Raw genomic sequence first — 15,958 nt, forward strand, 5'->3', positions numbered from 1 at the left:
TTTTGATAATTGATGTGACCAAGTTGAAACCTGTCACTGTGGGAGCATCGTGCTGTGGCTTTGGTAGTGGCTGTGTGAAGAGGGAGAAAAATCCATTTCCACTGTCCACAGAGTGTTGTTTGATTTATTACTGCTGGAAGAAGAAATTCTTTATCTCCCAGCCCCTCTTGCAGAGGACTGTTTTACAGTCTGCTGTTAGAGAGACTCTATAAAAGAAGTTATATTTGTCCGAACTTTGGTATTTTGATAACCTTCCTTGGCTATTCAGAGGACATCGAACACTCCCAATTTTTACGACCATCATTTGTTTCTGATTAAGTAATTACAGGCATCGAAAGACAATCTGCAGGAGAGTGCAGCCAGCGTAGCTGCAGGATGGTTTCATGGAGTAGGAAGCATCAGAGGGCTTTAATTTTTCATGAGCACTGGAGGGAAGAAGGAGGGGTCTGCTAGGAAAGAGGGCAGCGGGTGGGATTTGGAGTCAGACTGAGATTGCAACCCTGACTCCCGCTGGAGAGCAAGTCAAGAAGCCTTGGTCCACGAGCCTTGGTCTCTGCATCTGAGCAATGGGTACGTGTAGCCGACAACACTCCACCCACATCCCCTTGAGCCTTTTCTTGTGCACCACCACCCCCCTCCCCCCACCTGCTTATGCATGCTTTTGCTTCCCATGTCCTGTACCTGAGACACCTCTTCCGAAAATGGCCCTTGGCCTCTGGAGTGGCTTTGCCCACATGCCCACAGAGCTGGAAATGCCTGGGAGTTGATGTCCGTTCAAGGCAGCCCTCAGCCAGTGACTGACCGGTGTGGGAGTATGGAAGCCCAGCCCCCTCGATCACAGCAGGACACACTCTGAGGCGTAACTTACACTCAGGGCCCCCCGCCCCAGCGGGTTCAGGCTGAGGCTCCCCCAGGCACACGTTTGCCTGAAATGAACCCTCACTTGCCTGCCTTTCCTTCCCCACCCTCTTCCTCGCTCTCCTACTGGAGGGCATCTTCCATACGTCACTTGTGCCCAGACCTTGTCTCAGGATCTGCTTCTGAAGAATCCCACCTTTGAGAGCAGACTGACGCTCCTTGCCAATTTTTTCCAAATTATTTTATTAACTTTTATTCAACACTTTGGTGTGCCAGGCATGGAATTAATTAAGCACTCTAAATGCATTATTTCTTTTAACATCATAATAAAGAAACAAGGTCTCTGGAAGCACTTTGCACAATGACTAACACATAGCAGGAACTTGGCCACGCTGGCGCAGTGTGAATACGGTTGGTCTGCAGCGTGGGTGGGAGGGAAATACAAAATCTCCCTCCCTGCTCTCCCTGGTCCTTCCTGCCCCTTCCCAATCCTCCTCCACACAACAGCCAGAATAGTCTTTTAAAACATATCAGTCAAACGTGTAAGACCCTCTAGTGGCTACTTAATTACACAGGGTCATGTAGTAAAATCCAAACGTCCTACATGACCTATAATGGGATTGGCAAACTTTTTCTACAAAAGGCCGGGTAGTAAATACTTTAGACTTTGTGGACCACATGGTCTCTCTTGCAGCTACTCAACTTGGGACAGAAAGTTGTGGTGGCAGCACCAAAGCAACCACAGACACTGTCAGCAAATGGGCCTGGCTTCTTCCAATAAAACTTTATTAGTAAAAGCAGGAAGTAGGCCAGATTTGGCCCACAGGCTGTGATTTGCTGGTGCCGGCTCTACAAGACAGCTGAATGGTGGAGACGCTGCCTCTCCCACCAGCCATTGGCCTCACCCTGACCCACTCTCCTCCCCTTCATTGGCCCCTACCACACTGGTCTCCTGGAGAACGCTAGCACTTTCCTGCATCAGGCGTTTGTGCTAACTGGTTTGCTCTCTGGGTCCGGGACCCTCTTGCTGGAGCCCTGTGCATGTCTGGCTGCTGCTGGTCATGCAAGTGTCAGGTCCAATGTCACCTCAAAAAGATGTGCACATGCCTGCAGATCTCAGTAGGCCTCCCCCCTCTGCCCCCATGGTTCTGCATCACCCCAGTGATTAATTGACTCCCCTAGTTCCTAGTTTGGTATCTGTCTCTCCCTCCAGAAGGCAAGCTTCAACCTGCTCAGCCCCCTTCACAGGGCCTGGCACCTGGAGGTACTCAATAAAAATTTAGTGGTTAAATGGTCTCTGGGACATGCCCGCCCTCCCCATCTTAGGAAGGTTGTGAAGGATGAAGAACACTGGAATGTCAGGTGGTTATCTTGGTTGTAAGGCCAACCTACAAAATCCCAAATAATCTTCCTCGCCTCCTGTCTCCCTGTCAATTATCCCGTTAAACAGAACATCTCATAGGAGGATTTGCCTGAGCAAATCCTTGCTTTTCTTTTCTCAATCCCAAGCCTAGGACTGCAGACCTCCATTCTCAAGGCTAAAAACACCAAGAGGAAGGCATTCTCTCAATGTGGCATTGAGTTTGCCCAGTGAATTAAAGAGGGATTTAGGAGTTACTTAACATCTGGGTGGCAGGTTTTGTTGTTGTTTTTTTACTCAGCTTCGGAAAGGAAGCAGAAAGTGTGATGCACCTGATGCACGTGTCTGATGTCTCCATCTGATCCACCCTCGTGCAACTTCATTCTGCCACAGGACGAGCCTCTAGTTTCCCGATTTCTTGGTGCCAAGGCATCTGACACCTTGAATGGTGAAACTCGTGACACCCGCTCAGAGAAGCAAGTTGTGTTGCATCACGATGATTGTGACCCCAGAACTGGTGGTGGCTTCTTTTTTATTTTTTATTATTTATTTATTTATTTTTATTTATTTGGCTGCACCGGGTCTTTGTTGCAGTGTGCAGGATCTTTTAAGTTGTGGCACGTGAACCCTTAGTTACAGCATGTGGGATCTAGTTCCCTGACCAGGGATAGAGCCCCGGCCCCCTGCATTGGGAGCTCAGAGTCTTAGCCACTGGACCACCAGGGCAGTCCCTATGGTGGTGGCTCCTTTTATTACCTAATACTTCAGAGCAGTGGTTCTGGAACAGCAAGCATTGTGAGGGCCGAGGGGCCTTCGAGAGGTGATCGAAGATGCAGTGGGCATGAGATGGTGGAGGCCGTTGAATGCCACGCCGAGGATCGTGAGCTTTATCCCGGCCGGGGAGGATGGGAGGTATGCCAGGAGGGGCTGGCCCATGTTCAGTGGAGGGTCGCTTGAGGGAGGAGCACTGGTGGCAAGGAGCCTGGGTAGGAGGTTGTTCTAGGGCTCCAGCTGGGTGCCAGGGGGCCTGGCTGGCATGGTGGCAGCAGGAAAGGAGAGGAGAAAGTACATTCAGACAGGGGTTCTCCACCCCCGAGGACAGGTCAGAGAGGTCACCATGGGCCAGATGGAGGCATTTTATTGCACTGATGGTGATGAGAATGAGACCTGCTTCTCTGGATTATCGAGAAGATGAAGACAGTAAGTGCCTTTATTTAACTTATTTGTACCAGGTCTTTTGTGAACTAATCAGGTGCCATTTCTGCGGTGCTTCACTTAGACAGAGCCATTCAGAACTTGGCAGTGTGGGAGTTTTCGATGGACTTTCTCCCCATCCTCATGTGACATTGAGTCTTGATCATAGGAGGCCTCTTGGTAGCTCTACTAATAAAAGTGACAGTTAATGTTGCCAATACAGCAGTCACGTAAGTAAATCAACAGCATGTGAGACATGCCATGAGGAATGGGCGCGAGGGGGTTGGCATTCTTGGTACCGAAGACAGTGCTCCTATGAATGACCCGAACATGCCTTGTAGCATCTTGGTTAAGAGGCAGTTTCCACCTGCGGCAGGTTCTGAGACCAGGCCCTGGTAAGGAGCGTCTCTTCGCTTGTGTTCCTGACTTGGGCTGCAAGCATCACACTTTGTCTGATTGGTTCACATGTCCTACAGGACCCCACTCACCCACGCTCTTGCCTGGCCGGGGCCCCTGAAATGAAGCTAGCCCCTGGCAGGCATCAGCACTTTGCGAAACCATCTGAGCGCAGGATGGGGTGTTGAATCCTAGCTCCCTCATCCCCTCGGAGTTAAATGCAACAGTGTTGTTCTTCAGGGGCTTGATTTCAATTGTAACGAGAACTGGGGGGCGGGGGGGGGGGCGCTGTAATTGTCTGTAATTACTCGAGGCAGGAATCTGCCAAACCAGTGGGTACAAATGGACAAATGGTCTGTTCCTTTGAAACAGTGTGAGCTGATATAACGTGGTTTATTAGCCCCAGTTATGCCTGTGCCTAAGGCAGGGGGTGGATATTGACACCTGTTTAAAATTAAGGCTCTGGTTTATTGGGCTGCGGTGGGATACGTCTCAAGAAGGACCAAGTGGTGATTTCCACGGACTATGGGCTGGTGGACCTCCTCAGATAGCCCCGCAGGAGGGCAGGAATCCACGGCGCTGCTGGCAGCGTGTCTGAGGCCTCCGGCCTCTGTCTGGGCTGGAGCATCCTTCCTCCAGAGGCCCCGCAGCTGAATCTGTCCTCCTTCGGGTCTTGGCTCAAAGGTCCCTTTCTCACACACACACACACTCACACTTTCCTGGTATCCCTTCCCTATTCTTCCTTCCCCCAACCTTATAATATATGATTTATTTATTATTAATCATATTCTTTGTTATCTGCTCCCCAGATAGAACGTAAACTCCGTGAGGGCAGAGACTTTTGCCTCTTTCATTGACCAATGTATCCCAAATGCCCAGAGCCCCTAATAGAAAGAGGGTTGGGTTAGAAGAGCCTCAGACCCCCACATAGCTCTGAGAAAGACTCATCCAGGGCTGCGCATGAGCACAGGCCTGTGTCCTGCAGGAATGGGCTGCACCAGGCCCCGTGTCGTGTTAGGTCATCGTGAGAACAGCTCCGGAGAACCTCGGCCCAGGTGTGAGTGCAGTAGTGGCTGCAGAGGGGCAGCAGCTGGAGTTGCTGGTTAGTTGTGTCCCCCCCAGCTGGCGATCTGAGCGACACCCTAACCGAACTTGCACCGGAAGCCAGTGTGCATCACGTATGGGTCGTCTTGGCTCAGGTGCCCGCAGAAGTGGACCCTGAGACAAGGCTTCAAAGCGCATAAATTGGAAGTGACTCCCATGAAACCCTAGTAGGGGAACAGGAGAGTGAGCCAGGGAAGAAGGGAAGCCAGTAAGGGCGCGTAATCAAGCAAGTTGCCCCTGAGGGCACCTGGAACCCAGTCCTGCTGGAGAGTTCTGGAAACTGTGCAGGACACGTGCCTCAGAGTTTTCCCAGTTGAGGGGTGGGGGAGCTGGGGTCTTCCCCACCGACTCCCTCAGGCACGCTCCAGGGCTGCCTGAACAGACAAAGGGACCCTCAGGCAGACGGACACAGATGCTGGCAGCTGGGTTTGGCCTCCCGCTTACCCTGGGCACTGACCAAGCCGGCTCCAGAGACCAGGAAAAAAGCCTCAGGCAGAGCAGCCAGTAATTGCAAAAAGCAGCCCCAACGCCTTGAAGCCAGGGGAGAGATGAGGGCCAGGACACCTGCAGGTCAGCTGTGCTGTCAGTTGCTAGATTAGCTACTGTACTTTAATCCTGCAGACAACACTGTGAGGTACATACTGTTCATATCCCCACTTTACAGATGAAGAGACTGAGGCTCAGAGTGGCTAAGTCATATCCATTGCCTTTATTTACATTGAGGAATGGAACCAGGCAGAGAGCCTGTCCGAGCTGAGGGAGAATCTACATGGGAAGCCCGGCCGTGCTCAGAAGGAACCCCCCATCCCCCAATCAGTGAGTGAAGAATGGGAGGAGGTAGACTGGTGGACCCTTTCGCCAGCTGGGGTCGCTGAGCTGCGGCAGCCAGGCCCATGTGGCAGTCGCGGGAGTGTCCAGACCTCAGACATCATGTTGACTGTGGGGAGGCACCCACAAGGTCCCCCCTCTGCTTCCCCTCTTGCTCTTCCCCACGCCCACCACCCTTCTTTCGAGCACCTAGACCTTCCCCAGGTGGGTGCAGTACCATTGCAATATTTGTCTCTACAAAATCACACACTGTTCTGATACTGTCTTCTGGGGATTACACCCAAGTCGCCTAGACAGGAGTTTTCAGGGTCCCCCATTACCTCAAGTCACATGTTTACAAACAGTTCTGTGGCTGGTTCACTTCCAGACAAGTGATCCCATTCATCAGATGCAGATTTTACTAGTTTATCTCCAAGGGCGGTGGAGGAAGAGGCCCATGGGGACCTTTTGCAGGCGGGCTGACCTCAGGAACACTAAGACCACCTGCTCTTGGCTGGCAAGCTCCCGTCTCTGGGACTGTGCTTAGTGCTGTACAGAGAGCAGCTCGGTGGACGCTCCCAATAACCTTATGTGGAGGGTGTACTGTTCTCATGCCCACTCTGCAGATGAGGAAACCGAGCAAGAAGGTGTCTCCGGTGAGGAAAAATAATTAGATCAAGAGCTCTTTAGATCCAGCCCTCACTCCAAAGTTCCTTATCTCCCCCTCACCCCATACTGTTGCCAGGGACGGAGTTGTCTTGACAAATTAAAATTTAACATGTTTAGTCAACAAAAGTTTTCAGAACCAGGAACCCATCAGAGAAAAATGACAAGAGGATGCTGGGGTTGAAAAGGTCGGGCACTGCCCGGTTTGCCTTTCATCCATTTGTCACGGACGATGCTATAGAATGGCTTTCGGGAAAGCCAGAGGCTTGTTTTATGGCATAATTCTCTTCAGAAAAAATATTTTAAAAGCCACAGAGATAGCAGCTCTTAGTCCTTTTGCACAGAGATGGGAAAAGCAATGGCATTTTCCCGAGGGTCCTGAGTGACATTCACTGGCGCGATCTGTATGGAAGCTGTGCGAGCCTTCTCTGAGGTGGGAACTAACTTCCCTTCCCATCCAGACCCCCCAGACTTTGTCAGCTGTGACAAAGGAAGCCAGTGTAGTGGTGACAAGCAAGGGCTCTAACATCCTGGGTTCAAAGTCCATCGTTGTGTGGCTTTCGATGAGGTTTATAAATTCCTCTTGGCCTTAGTTATCTCATCTGTAAAAAGGGGATAAAGGTAATGCCTACTTCATGGGGTTGTTGAGAAGCTGAAATGAGTCTATACGTGTGTGTGTGTGTGTGTGTGTGTGTGTGTGTGTGTGTGTGCAGCTTAGAACAGCCCTAGGCATTTAGGAAGCACCGCAATGATGATTTTGTTGGGCCATGAATATTTTCATACTTCTGAGTAGTTCAGGCTTTCTACTGGCAAGCTGAATCAAAAGATGACTAAATAGCAAACATGCCTTGGAAGCCAGAGATTGTGTATTGCTCTGGAGGAATTTAAAGATTTCTTTTCCCTGGAGACACTTGTTTACTTTCTAAGGGCAATAAAAACCAACGGACCTTCCCTTCCTCTCCCCAGAGAGGATGTGTTTACATTAGAGGGTCAGGCTTCTCTCTCCATCTCTCTCCAGAGAGGAGAAGGGGCAGATACCCAGGCCACCCTGTATAAGCTCTGAGTGTCATAATGTCGGGGTTCCTCTCCTGTGGTGCAACCACTGCACATGCAGGTGACCTCAGCCTGTGTATCGTCACCCAGGAGGAGTAGGGGCAGGGAGAACCAGACCTGCTAAGATGATCTGTGAGTAACGATTGGTCTGTTCTCTGATCCAGAGACGTTGTGTTTCCATAGATACCAACATTTAACAGATTCTTCTTCTCTCTTCTTGGAGTGGGGGCATCTGGGATGAACCTTTACCCTCCCAGACGCATCCCTACCCACGCCAGAAATGATGGTCAAAGGCTTCCCAAAGGAAGATCCTCTGATCCCTCCCCATGTTCACGTTCAGGCTCCTTTCCTCCCAGATCACTGACTATTGCTGGTGAACAGAACCCAGCTCTCCTTGAGTCACAGAGTGAGCACTCTGTAATCATCGGTTGCGTCCATAAATGAAGGTAGAGCGCCAACTAAAGCAGGTGGAAGTTGTTGGTAAAAAGCGTCATCCTGATCTGTAGTTGTATATTTAGATTCACCCTTCCTCACCCGGTCCGCCAGCCTGCACGCTCCTTGAGAGTCTGGACCTCGTTTGCCTGGCTCGTAGCTCTATCCCCTGCACACGAGACAGCGCCTGGCCCTCGGTAGACTCTCGGCAAATATTTATTGAATGAATGAATGGAGGAAACCTCCCTCTGCCTTCACCTATGTCCATCCTTGCCCATCCTCCTCCTGGGTCTTCAGACCAAGCCATTTGGATCTGCTGGCCACCTGCATGAACGAGGGTCTTCTTGGGCTGGGGTGCTGTCCCTGCCATCTTCCATTTCTGCATCCCTGCGACCAAGAATGGCTGTTCTCTAGACCCTGTCCTGGCTAAGTGAGCTCTCCCAGCCCTGTACCCTGATGGCCAGAGTTGTGCGACATGGGGCCCTGCCAGCACCCACAACAGATACTGCTATTTGATAGGGGCCTGCCTTCCTCATGAGCCATCTGGGGTCTCACAAATCTTCCCAAAGAGGCTCCAGGAAGGCACCACCTGTGAGATGAGATGTTTGGCTGTCCTCTCCCTCCCCCAGTGCCAGGCACTCGAGATAGAAGATGAAAGGACAAGGGAAGGGCTTTGAGAGGCTCACAGTCTCAGGGAAATCGAGGCAAAAAAGAAAAAGGAAAGGAAAAGAAAAGAGAAGAAAAGGAAAGAAGGAAGGGAGGGAGGGAGGGAGGAGAGAAAGAAAAGAAAGATACCATCATCTTAGTATATTATAGAACCTATAATAAAAGCATGTTGCCTAGTGCCCTGGGATCACAGAGAGAGGCTTTGCGAAGCTAGAGGAAGTAATTCTAAAAAGCTGCACTTTTTTTTTTTTGCCTCTATTTCCCTGAGAAAACCGTAATTCAAAAAGAGTCATGTACCAAAATGTTCATTGCAGCTCTATTTACAGTAGCCAGGACATGGAAGCAACCTAAGTGTCCATCATCGGATTAATGGATAAAGAAGATGTGGCACATATATACAATGGAATATTACTCAGCCATGAAAAGAAACGAAATGGAGGTATTTGTAGCGAGGTGGATGGAGTTAGAGTCTGTCATACAGAGTGAAGTAAGTCAGAAAGAGAAAAACAAATACCGTATGCTAACACATATATATGGAATCTAAGGGAAAAAAAAAAAAAGGTCATGAAGAACCTAGTGGCAAGACGGGAATAAAGACACAGACCTACTAGAGAATGGACTTGAGGATATGGGGAGGGGGAAGGGTAAGATGTGATAAAGTGAGAGAGTGGCATGGACATATATACACTACCAAATGTAAAATAGATAGCTAGTGGGAAGCAGCCGCATAGCACAGGGAGATCAGCTCGGTGCTTTGTGAGCACCTAGAGGTGTGGGATCGGGAGGGCGGGAGGGAGGGAGATGCAAGAGGGAGGAGATATGGGGATGTATGTATATGTATAACTGACTCACTTTGTTATAAAGCAGAAACTAACACACCATTGTAAAGCAATTATACTCCAATAAAGATGTCAAATATCAAAAAATAAAAAATAAATAAATAAATAAAATATAAAAAATAAAATAATAAATAAAAATAATAAATAAATAATAATAAATAAATAAATAATAAAAAAATAAAATAAAAAGCTGCGCTTTTTAGAACTGGCCCATTTCAGTACGTTTACTGAGCGCCCAGTGTGCACCAGGCAGCCATCTGGGAAGACAGACGTGCTGAGGATGGCACCCCCGCCCCCCACCGCCAGAGCTCACAGTCCAGAGGCGTCCGTAAGTACCTGACCATGGGAGGCCACACAGCACAGTGGGCGGTGTGTTGCTGCCGTTAGCCACTCTGAACCTCGGTCTCCTCATCTGTAGACTGGAGATACCTATGGTTGCTCATAGACTCACTGAGAGGATCCGATGAGATGACATCTGTTAAGTGTCTACGCCTCCTGTGTTCACATACAATCAGCCCTCAGTAAACTAGCCATTATTCTAGGTGTCGCTGCTCTAAGGGAGAAATGCACAAGGTCTAGAGGAAAATAAAGGCTGGAGGGACTAAATCAATTGGTGTGTGGGATGAGGGGTGTGTGGGATGAGGGGTGGGTGGGATGAGGGGTGGGTGGGATGAGGGGTGTGTGGGATGAGGGGTGTGTGGGATGAGGGGTGGGTGGGATGAGGGATGGGTGGGATGAGGGGTGGGTGGGATGAGGGGTGTGTGGGATGAGGGGTGTGTGGGATGAGGGAGATTCAAACAAACATAGGATTTCAAGTGGTCACTCTCCAAGGTCTCCCGCTCTCCCTATTTTTCATGTGTCCCACCTGGACTGAGGGGCACAGTTTGAAGGTTCCCTCTGAGATCCTCAAGGATAACCACCATTGCTTGTTGACCTGTCGATAATCCTAGAGCAGCGTGGAACACCCACTCCAATGCCCATGGAAGCCTGGCAGGTGATGGAGCCCAGTAAAGTTGGTTGGGAGCAATGATCCAACAGAGAGAGCTGGCCCCATCCAAAGGAAGACGTTTCCACTCAGCTCCAGCTGGTTGTAAGCTTGTGGGACTGCAGGCCCAGTGCGGCCAAATAGTTTGCTTCTTCAAGAGAAGCTGGGGAGTCCAGATCTGCGAAATTTCCCAATTTTTCAATCACTGGCAGCTCATTCACAATGTTAGCCAAGTACTACCAGGTAGGGTTACATTTGGCCCACGTGCAGTCACCTCTTACCCAGAGCCTTGCAGCGTTCTTCACAGCTGACTTTCAACAAAAGCTTTTGAGTTACTGAATGAATGAAGGACTAGGCAAGGAGTTCATTTCAAGGCCCAGCCCTTTGGACCTGCTTCTGTTGCCGGTTAGTGGTAGAATGAGCCCACCACGTCGTCACCAGCAGCAGGAGGAAAAGCAGCCCGAGTTGGGCCCTGTTGTCAACAATCCTTGATCCTGATAAGTGTGGCTTGCTAGTGGCAATTGGGTCTTGCTTGGGCTGGAATCATCAGTATCGCCTCCATCTGAATTCTAGAACCAGGCAGTTGACGTCAGGAGGTTTGGAAAGTCCGCTGAGTGTGGAAACTGTATCTTGGTCAGATGTTTACCCTTCCAGGCCCCCAGCAGAATGTCTGACCAATGGGAGGGTCTTAGTGTTTCAGTGAATGAGTGAAATCAAAACTGATTCTTCATTTGTTCATTCATTCACCGGGTATGTTTTGACCATCACTGGTACCGTTGGTGAGATTGGGAACACTGGTGGGTGCTTTGGGTGCATCATTTTCTGAGCTGCCATCACTTAGACTACAGTGTCAATGTCTTCCCTGGAGCTATACAGCACAGCAGTCCTGTGGGTTAGGAGGGTTAGGAGGAAGGGATTGATTTCGTTTGGAGTTTAACAAAGAAACTAGCAAAACACCTCCAAAGCCCCAGTTGTAATTTTCCCTTATCATCTGACCCAAAGTGGTCAAAGTTAGGAAATTGAATTTTCAAAGTAGTTAGGCCTTAAAAAGAACCAGGCCCTCGATGTTTCTGAGAAAGAAACATGCATTTTCAATCTCTCAGAAATTACTAATGGGAAACAGTCCTCCTCCCCTCCCCCAAATAGAAGCAGGAATTGCCTTTGAGACTAGAGCATTCCAAAGAACTGGGAAAAGTCGAGTAAGAAGTCCAGTTAGACATCTTAAGACTCATACCAGCTCAGTGTCCAAATAAGCCCATAAATGACTGGAAATCCCCAAATCCTGGGCTCTCACCCACATGACCGTGCCCTTCCTACTGTCCTCACTGTGGGAAGAGGGTGCGAGGTGAGCCCACATCCTGCCAAGTATGACCCGCTGTGATCACTGCCATATGAACACAATATGTTCTTGCAGAGAAGGAAGACAGACTTTTTTAAAGACCTAATAAAGGGACAGAAATACTGCCCCAAACTCCTTAAAAGAAAGTTCTGAGGACAGATGAGACCAAAGATATAAAATCATTCTGGTCTTGAAAACAAAGATGCCATGAAAACAGACAGCATCTCTGAGACGCTAAGGAGGAAGGGAGGGAAGGAATTGTTGCTCTTTCTAAGATGACAGAAATATTTAATCTGGTAGAGGACACAAGACCATGATCCAGTCCTGATGGCCTATGTCAGGCTTTCTCTGAGTCTTTGACTATTTTCCTTCTCATCTTGCATTTTTCTCAAATGAATCCCTTTTGGTTGGGGAACGAGTCTAGGTTGGTAACTTATCAGAGTCAGAAGACCCCCAAGGCACACACGCATCCCCGGTGCTGGTTACCCCACGTTTCAGTTCTCTTTTGCTGCATAACAAACAACCCTAAAACTTAGTGGCTTAAAATAACCATTTTATTTGCTCACAGTTCTGTGGGTAAGGGATGCAACGAGGCTGGACTCCGCGGCCCTGCTCCACGTGGAGTTGGCAGGGTCTCTCATGAGCTTGTGTTCAGATGACAGCTGCACTGAAACGCCCAAGGTGGCCTCACTCACGTGTCTGGCACCTGGGTGGGGGCACCTGGGAGCCTAAGACCTCTCTCTCCGTGTGCCTCTCGTCACGTGACTAGCTTAGGCTCCTTCGTCCAGGTGGAGAATCCCAAGAGTGAGTGTTCCGGTGACAAAAGTGGAAGCTGCAGCTCTCTTAAGACCCAGTGTCACTTCCCTTGAGTTATACTGGCCAAAACAAGGGACGGGGACCACCCAGATCCAAAGTCAGGGGAAATAAGTCTCCACCTCTTGAGAGGATCACGTCACAAAGGAACACGTGGGATGGGAAATACCGCAGTCACCTTTGGAAACACAATCCTCCGTGTCCAATTTCTAGGTTAACCTCTCAGACCACAGAATTTATGGCTCATTTTGCATGTCCCGCTGCTAAGAGGCAGTGTGGGCTCCTCCGGCTTCCCTTTGGGGCTTTTCCTGGTGCCTTCAGGCTCCTGGCCCCTGGCATTGGAAGGTAGATCCAGGCAGTTCCAAGGAGCACTCCCAGGGGTTCCTGGGTATTTGCACATGCTGCTCTCTTGGATGACAAACAGATCTCCCCACGTGCTGCGGGAAGCTCATGCATATATTTACCTCTGAATTTAAGAACCATAATGGATTGGCATCGGCTCCTGACCTTGCAGAAATATTGAACAAACAAGATGTAGGTCTTCAGGGCAATTGCTTTCTTTTTGATTTCCTGGGCTGATTACTATTGATTATCTGCTGTGCACTTTGTTAATTTCCTTTTGACAGGCTCTCTTCTCTGAACAGTTCCTGGGAAGGGCTTGGTTTTGTTATTCTTTCCTGGGATTAAGGCACTATGTATTCTTAACAACCGGATCATTCAACAGAGAGCAACCGATTTACCAGTGACCTCTCCCAAAGTGAAGTGACAGGCAAACATCATGCAGGAAGTTTACTTACTCATCCTTAAGAAACATTGCAAGAATGCTAGTGATGGGATATAAATCATCTCCTCCTTTGCTGATGCTAATTGCAGTGTACCTGGGGTTAATGATAATTTTGCAATAACAGGTAACATTTAGTTTGTGTCAGGCTCACTGCTCAGTGTTTGACAAGGTTGATCTGATTAATTCCTCCCAACAAACCCATGAGGTAGTCCCTGATACTATTCCAAGTGTTGTAGATGTCCAAAGGGAGAGCTTTAGAATATGCAAAGGCTTTGCATCAGAGCCAAAATTTTTTTTTTTTAAGCCAAGCATGTTCCCTCTTTAGGGCTTTTGAACTTGATATTGCCTCTGCCTCAAAGCCCTAACCTGATTGCTGCTCTTTGCACGGTCCCTCCATCTCATCCTTTGGGTCTCTGCTCAGATGTCACGTCTTCAGAGAGGCTTCTGCCTCCCCAGCCTCCCTTCCCTCACATCGCCCTGTTTTATTTTATTCCTAGCACATCTCTCAAACCAGTAGATACTTCTTCTATTTGGAGGTTTACAGTGTCTCTCCTCCATTCTGGAATACAAGAGAAGCTAGTTTGTGGGTTCATTTCTTCGTTAGCTCAAAAACTATTTGTTGAGTGAATGGATGAACCCATGTCCTCCCACTCACTCACTCACTACCTGCATGACCTTGGCAAGTTACTGAACATGTCGGAGCCTCAGGTGTCCCATCTGTCAAATGGGGATAGTAATTAGAAACCTACCTGCTAGGGTTGGTGTGAGAATTTTTTTTTTGAATTTTTGAATTTTATTTTATTTATTTTGTTATACAGCAGGTTCTTATTAGTTATCCATTTTATACATATTAGTGTATACATGTCAATCCCAATCTCCCAATTCATCCCACCACCACCACCACCCCACACCCGCCACTTTCCCCTCTTGGTGTCTATACGTTTGTTCTCTACATCTGTGTCTCTATTTCTGCCTTGCAAACTGGTTCATCAGCACCATTTTTCTAGGTTCCACATATATGCATTAATATATGATATTTGTTTTTCTCTTTCTGACTTACTTCACTCTGTATGACAGTCTCTAGGTTCATCCACGTCTCTACAAATAACCCAATTTCATTCCTTTTTATGGCTGAGTAATATTCCATTGTATATATGTACCACATCTTCTTTATCCGTTCATCTGTCGATGGGCATTTAGGTTGCTTCCATGACCTGGCTATCGTAAATAGTGCTGCAATGAACATTGGGATGCATGTGTCTTTTTGAATTATAGTTTCCTCGGGGTATATGCCCAGTAGTGGGATTGCTGGGTCATATGGTAATTCTATTTTTAGTTTTTTAAGGAACTTCAATACTGTTCTCCATAGAGGCTGTATCAATTTACATTCCCACCAAGACTGCAAGAGGGTTCCCTTTCTCCACACCCTCTCCAGCATTTGTTGTTTGTAGATTTTCTGATGATGCCCATTCTAACTGGTGTGAGGTGATACCTCATTGTAGTTTTGATTTGCATTTCTCTAGTAATTAGTGATGTTGAGCATCTTTTCATGTGCTTTTTGGCCATCTGTATGTCTTCTTTGGAGAAATGTCTATTTAGGTCTTCCGCCCATTTTTGGATTGGGTTGTTTGTTTCTTTAATACTGAGCTGAATGAGCTGTTTATATATTTTGGAGATTAATCCTTTGTCCGTTGATTCGTTTGCAAATATTTTCTCCCATTCTGAGGGTTGTCTTTTGGTCTTGTTTATGGTTTCCCTTGCTGTGCAAAAGCTTTGAAGTTTCATTAGGTCCCATTGTTTATTTTTCTTTTTATTTCCATTACTCTAGGAGGTGGATCAATAAAGATCTTGCTGTGATTTATGTCAAAGAGTGTTCTTCCTATGTTTTCCTCTAAGAGTTTTATAGTGTCCGGTCTTAATTTAGGTCTCGAATCCATTTTGAGTTTATTTTTGTGTATGGTGTTAGGGAGTGTTCTAATTTCATTCTTTTACATGTAGCTGTCCAGTTTTCCCAGCACCACTTATTGAAAAGACTGTCTTTTCTCCATTGTATATCTTTGCCTCCTTTGTCATAGATTAGTTGACCATAGGTGCGTGGGTTTATCTCTGGGCTTTCTATCTTGTTCCATTGATCTATGTTTCTGTTTTTGTGCCAGTACCATGTTGTCTTGATTACTGTAGCTTTGTAGTATAGTTTGAAGTCAGGGAGTCTGATTCCTCCAGCTCTGTTTTTTTCCCTCAAGACTGCTTTGGCTATTCGGGGTCTTTTGTTTCTCCACACAAATTTTAAGATTTTTTGTTCTAGTTCTGTAAAAAATGCCATTGGTAATTTGATAGGGATTGCATTGAATCTGTAGATTGCTTTGGGTAGTATAGTCATTTTCACAATATTGATTCTTCCAATCCAAGAACATGGTATATCTCTCCATCTGTTGGTATCATCTTTAATTTCTTTCATCAGTGTCTTACAGTTTTCTGCATACAGGTCTTTTGTCTCCCTAGGTAGGTTTATTCCTAGGTATTTTATTTTTTTGTTGCAATGGTAAATGGGAGTGTTTCCTTAATTTCTCTTTCAGATTTTTCATCATTAGTGTATAGGAATGCAAGAGATTTCTGTGCATTAATTTTGTATCCTGCAACTTTACCAAATTCATTGATTAGC

The 15,958-nt window shown here is 47.6% G+C and overlaps 1 protein-coding gene across 3 annotated transcripts in view; it reads left to right on the forward strand.

Annotated features, from left to right (window-relative positions):
• The window catches only part of KAZN (kazrin, periplakin interacting protein), a 1,128,675-nt gene that overhangs the window by 819,789 nt on the left and 292,928 nt on the right, over positions 1-15,958 (forward strand). The window lies entirely within an intron of this gene.

The sequence above is a fragment of the Balaenoptera acutorostrata genome, chromosome 1 (assembly GCF_949987535.1).
Source record: "Balaenoptera acutorostrata chromosome 1, mBalAcu1.1, whole genome shotgun sequence".
Taxonomy (NCBI): domain Eukaryota; kingdom Metazoa; phylum Chordata; class Mammalia; order Artiodactyla; family Balaenopteridae; genus Balaenoptera; species Balaenoptera acutorostrata.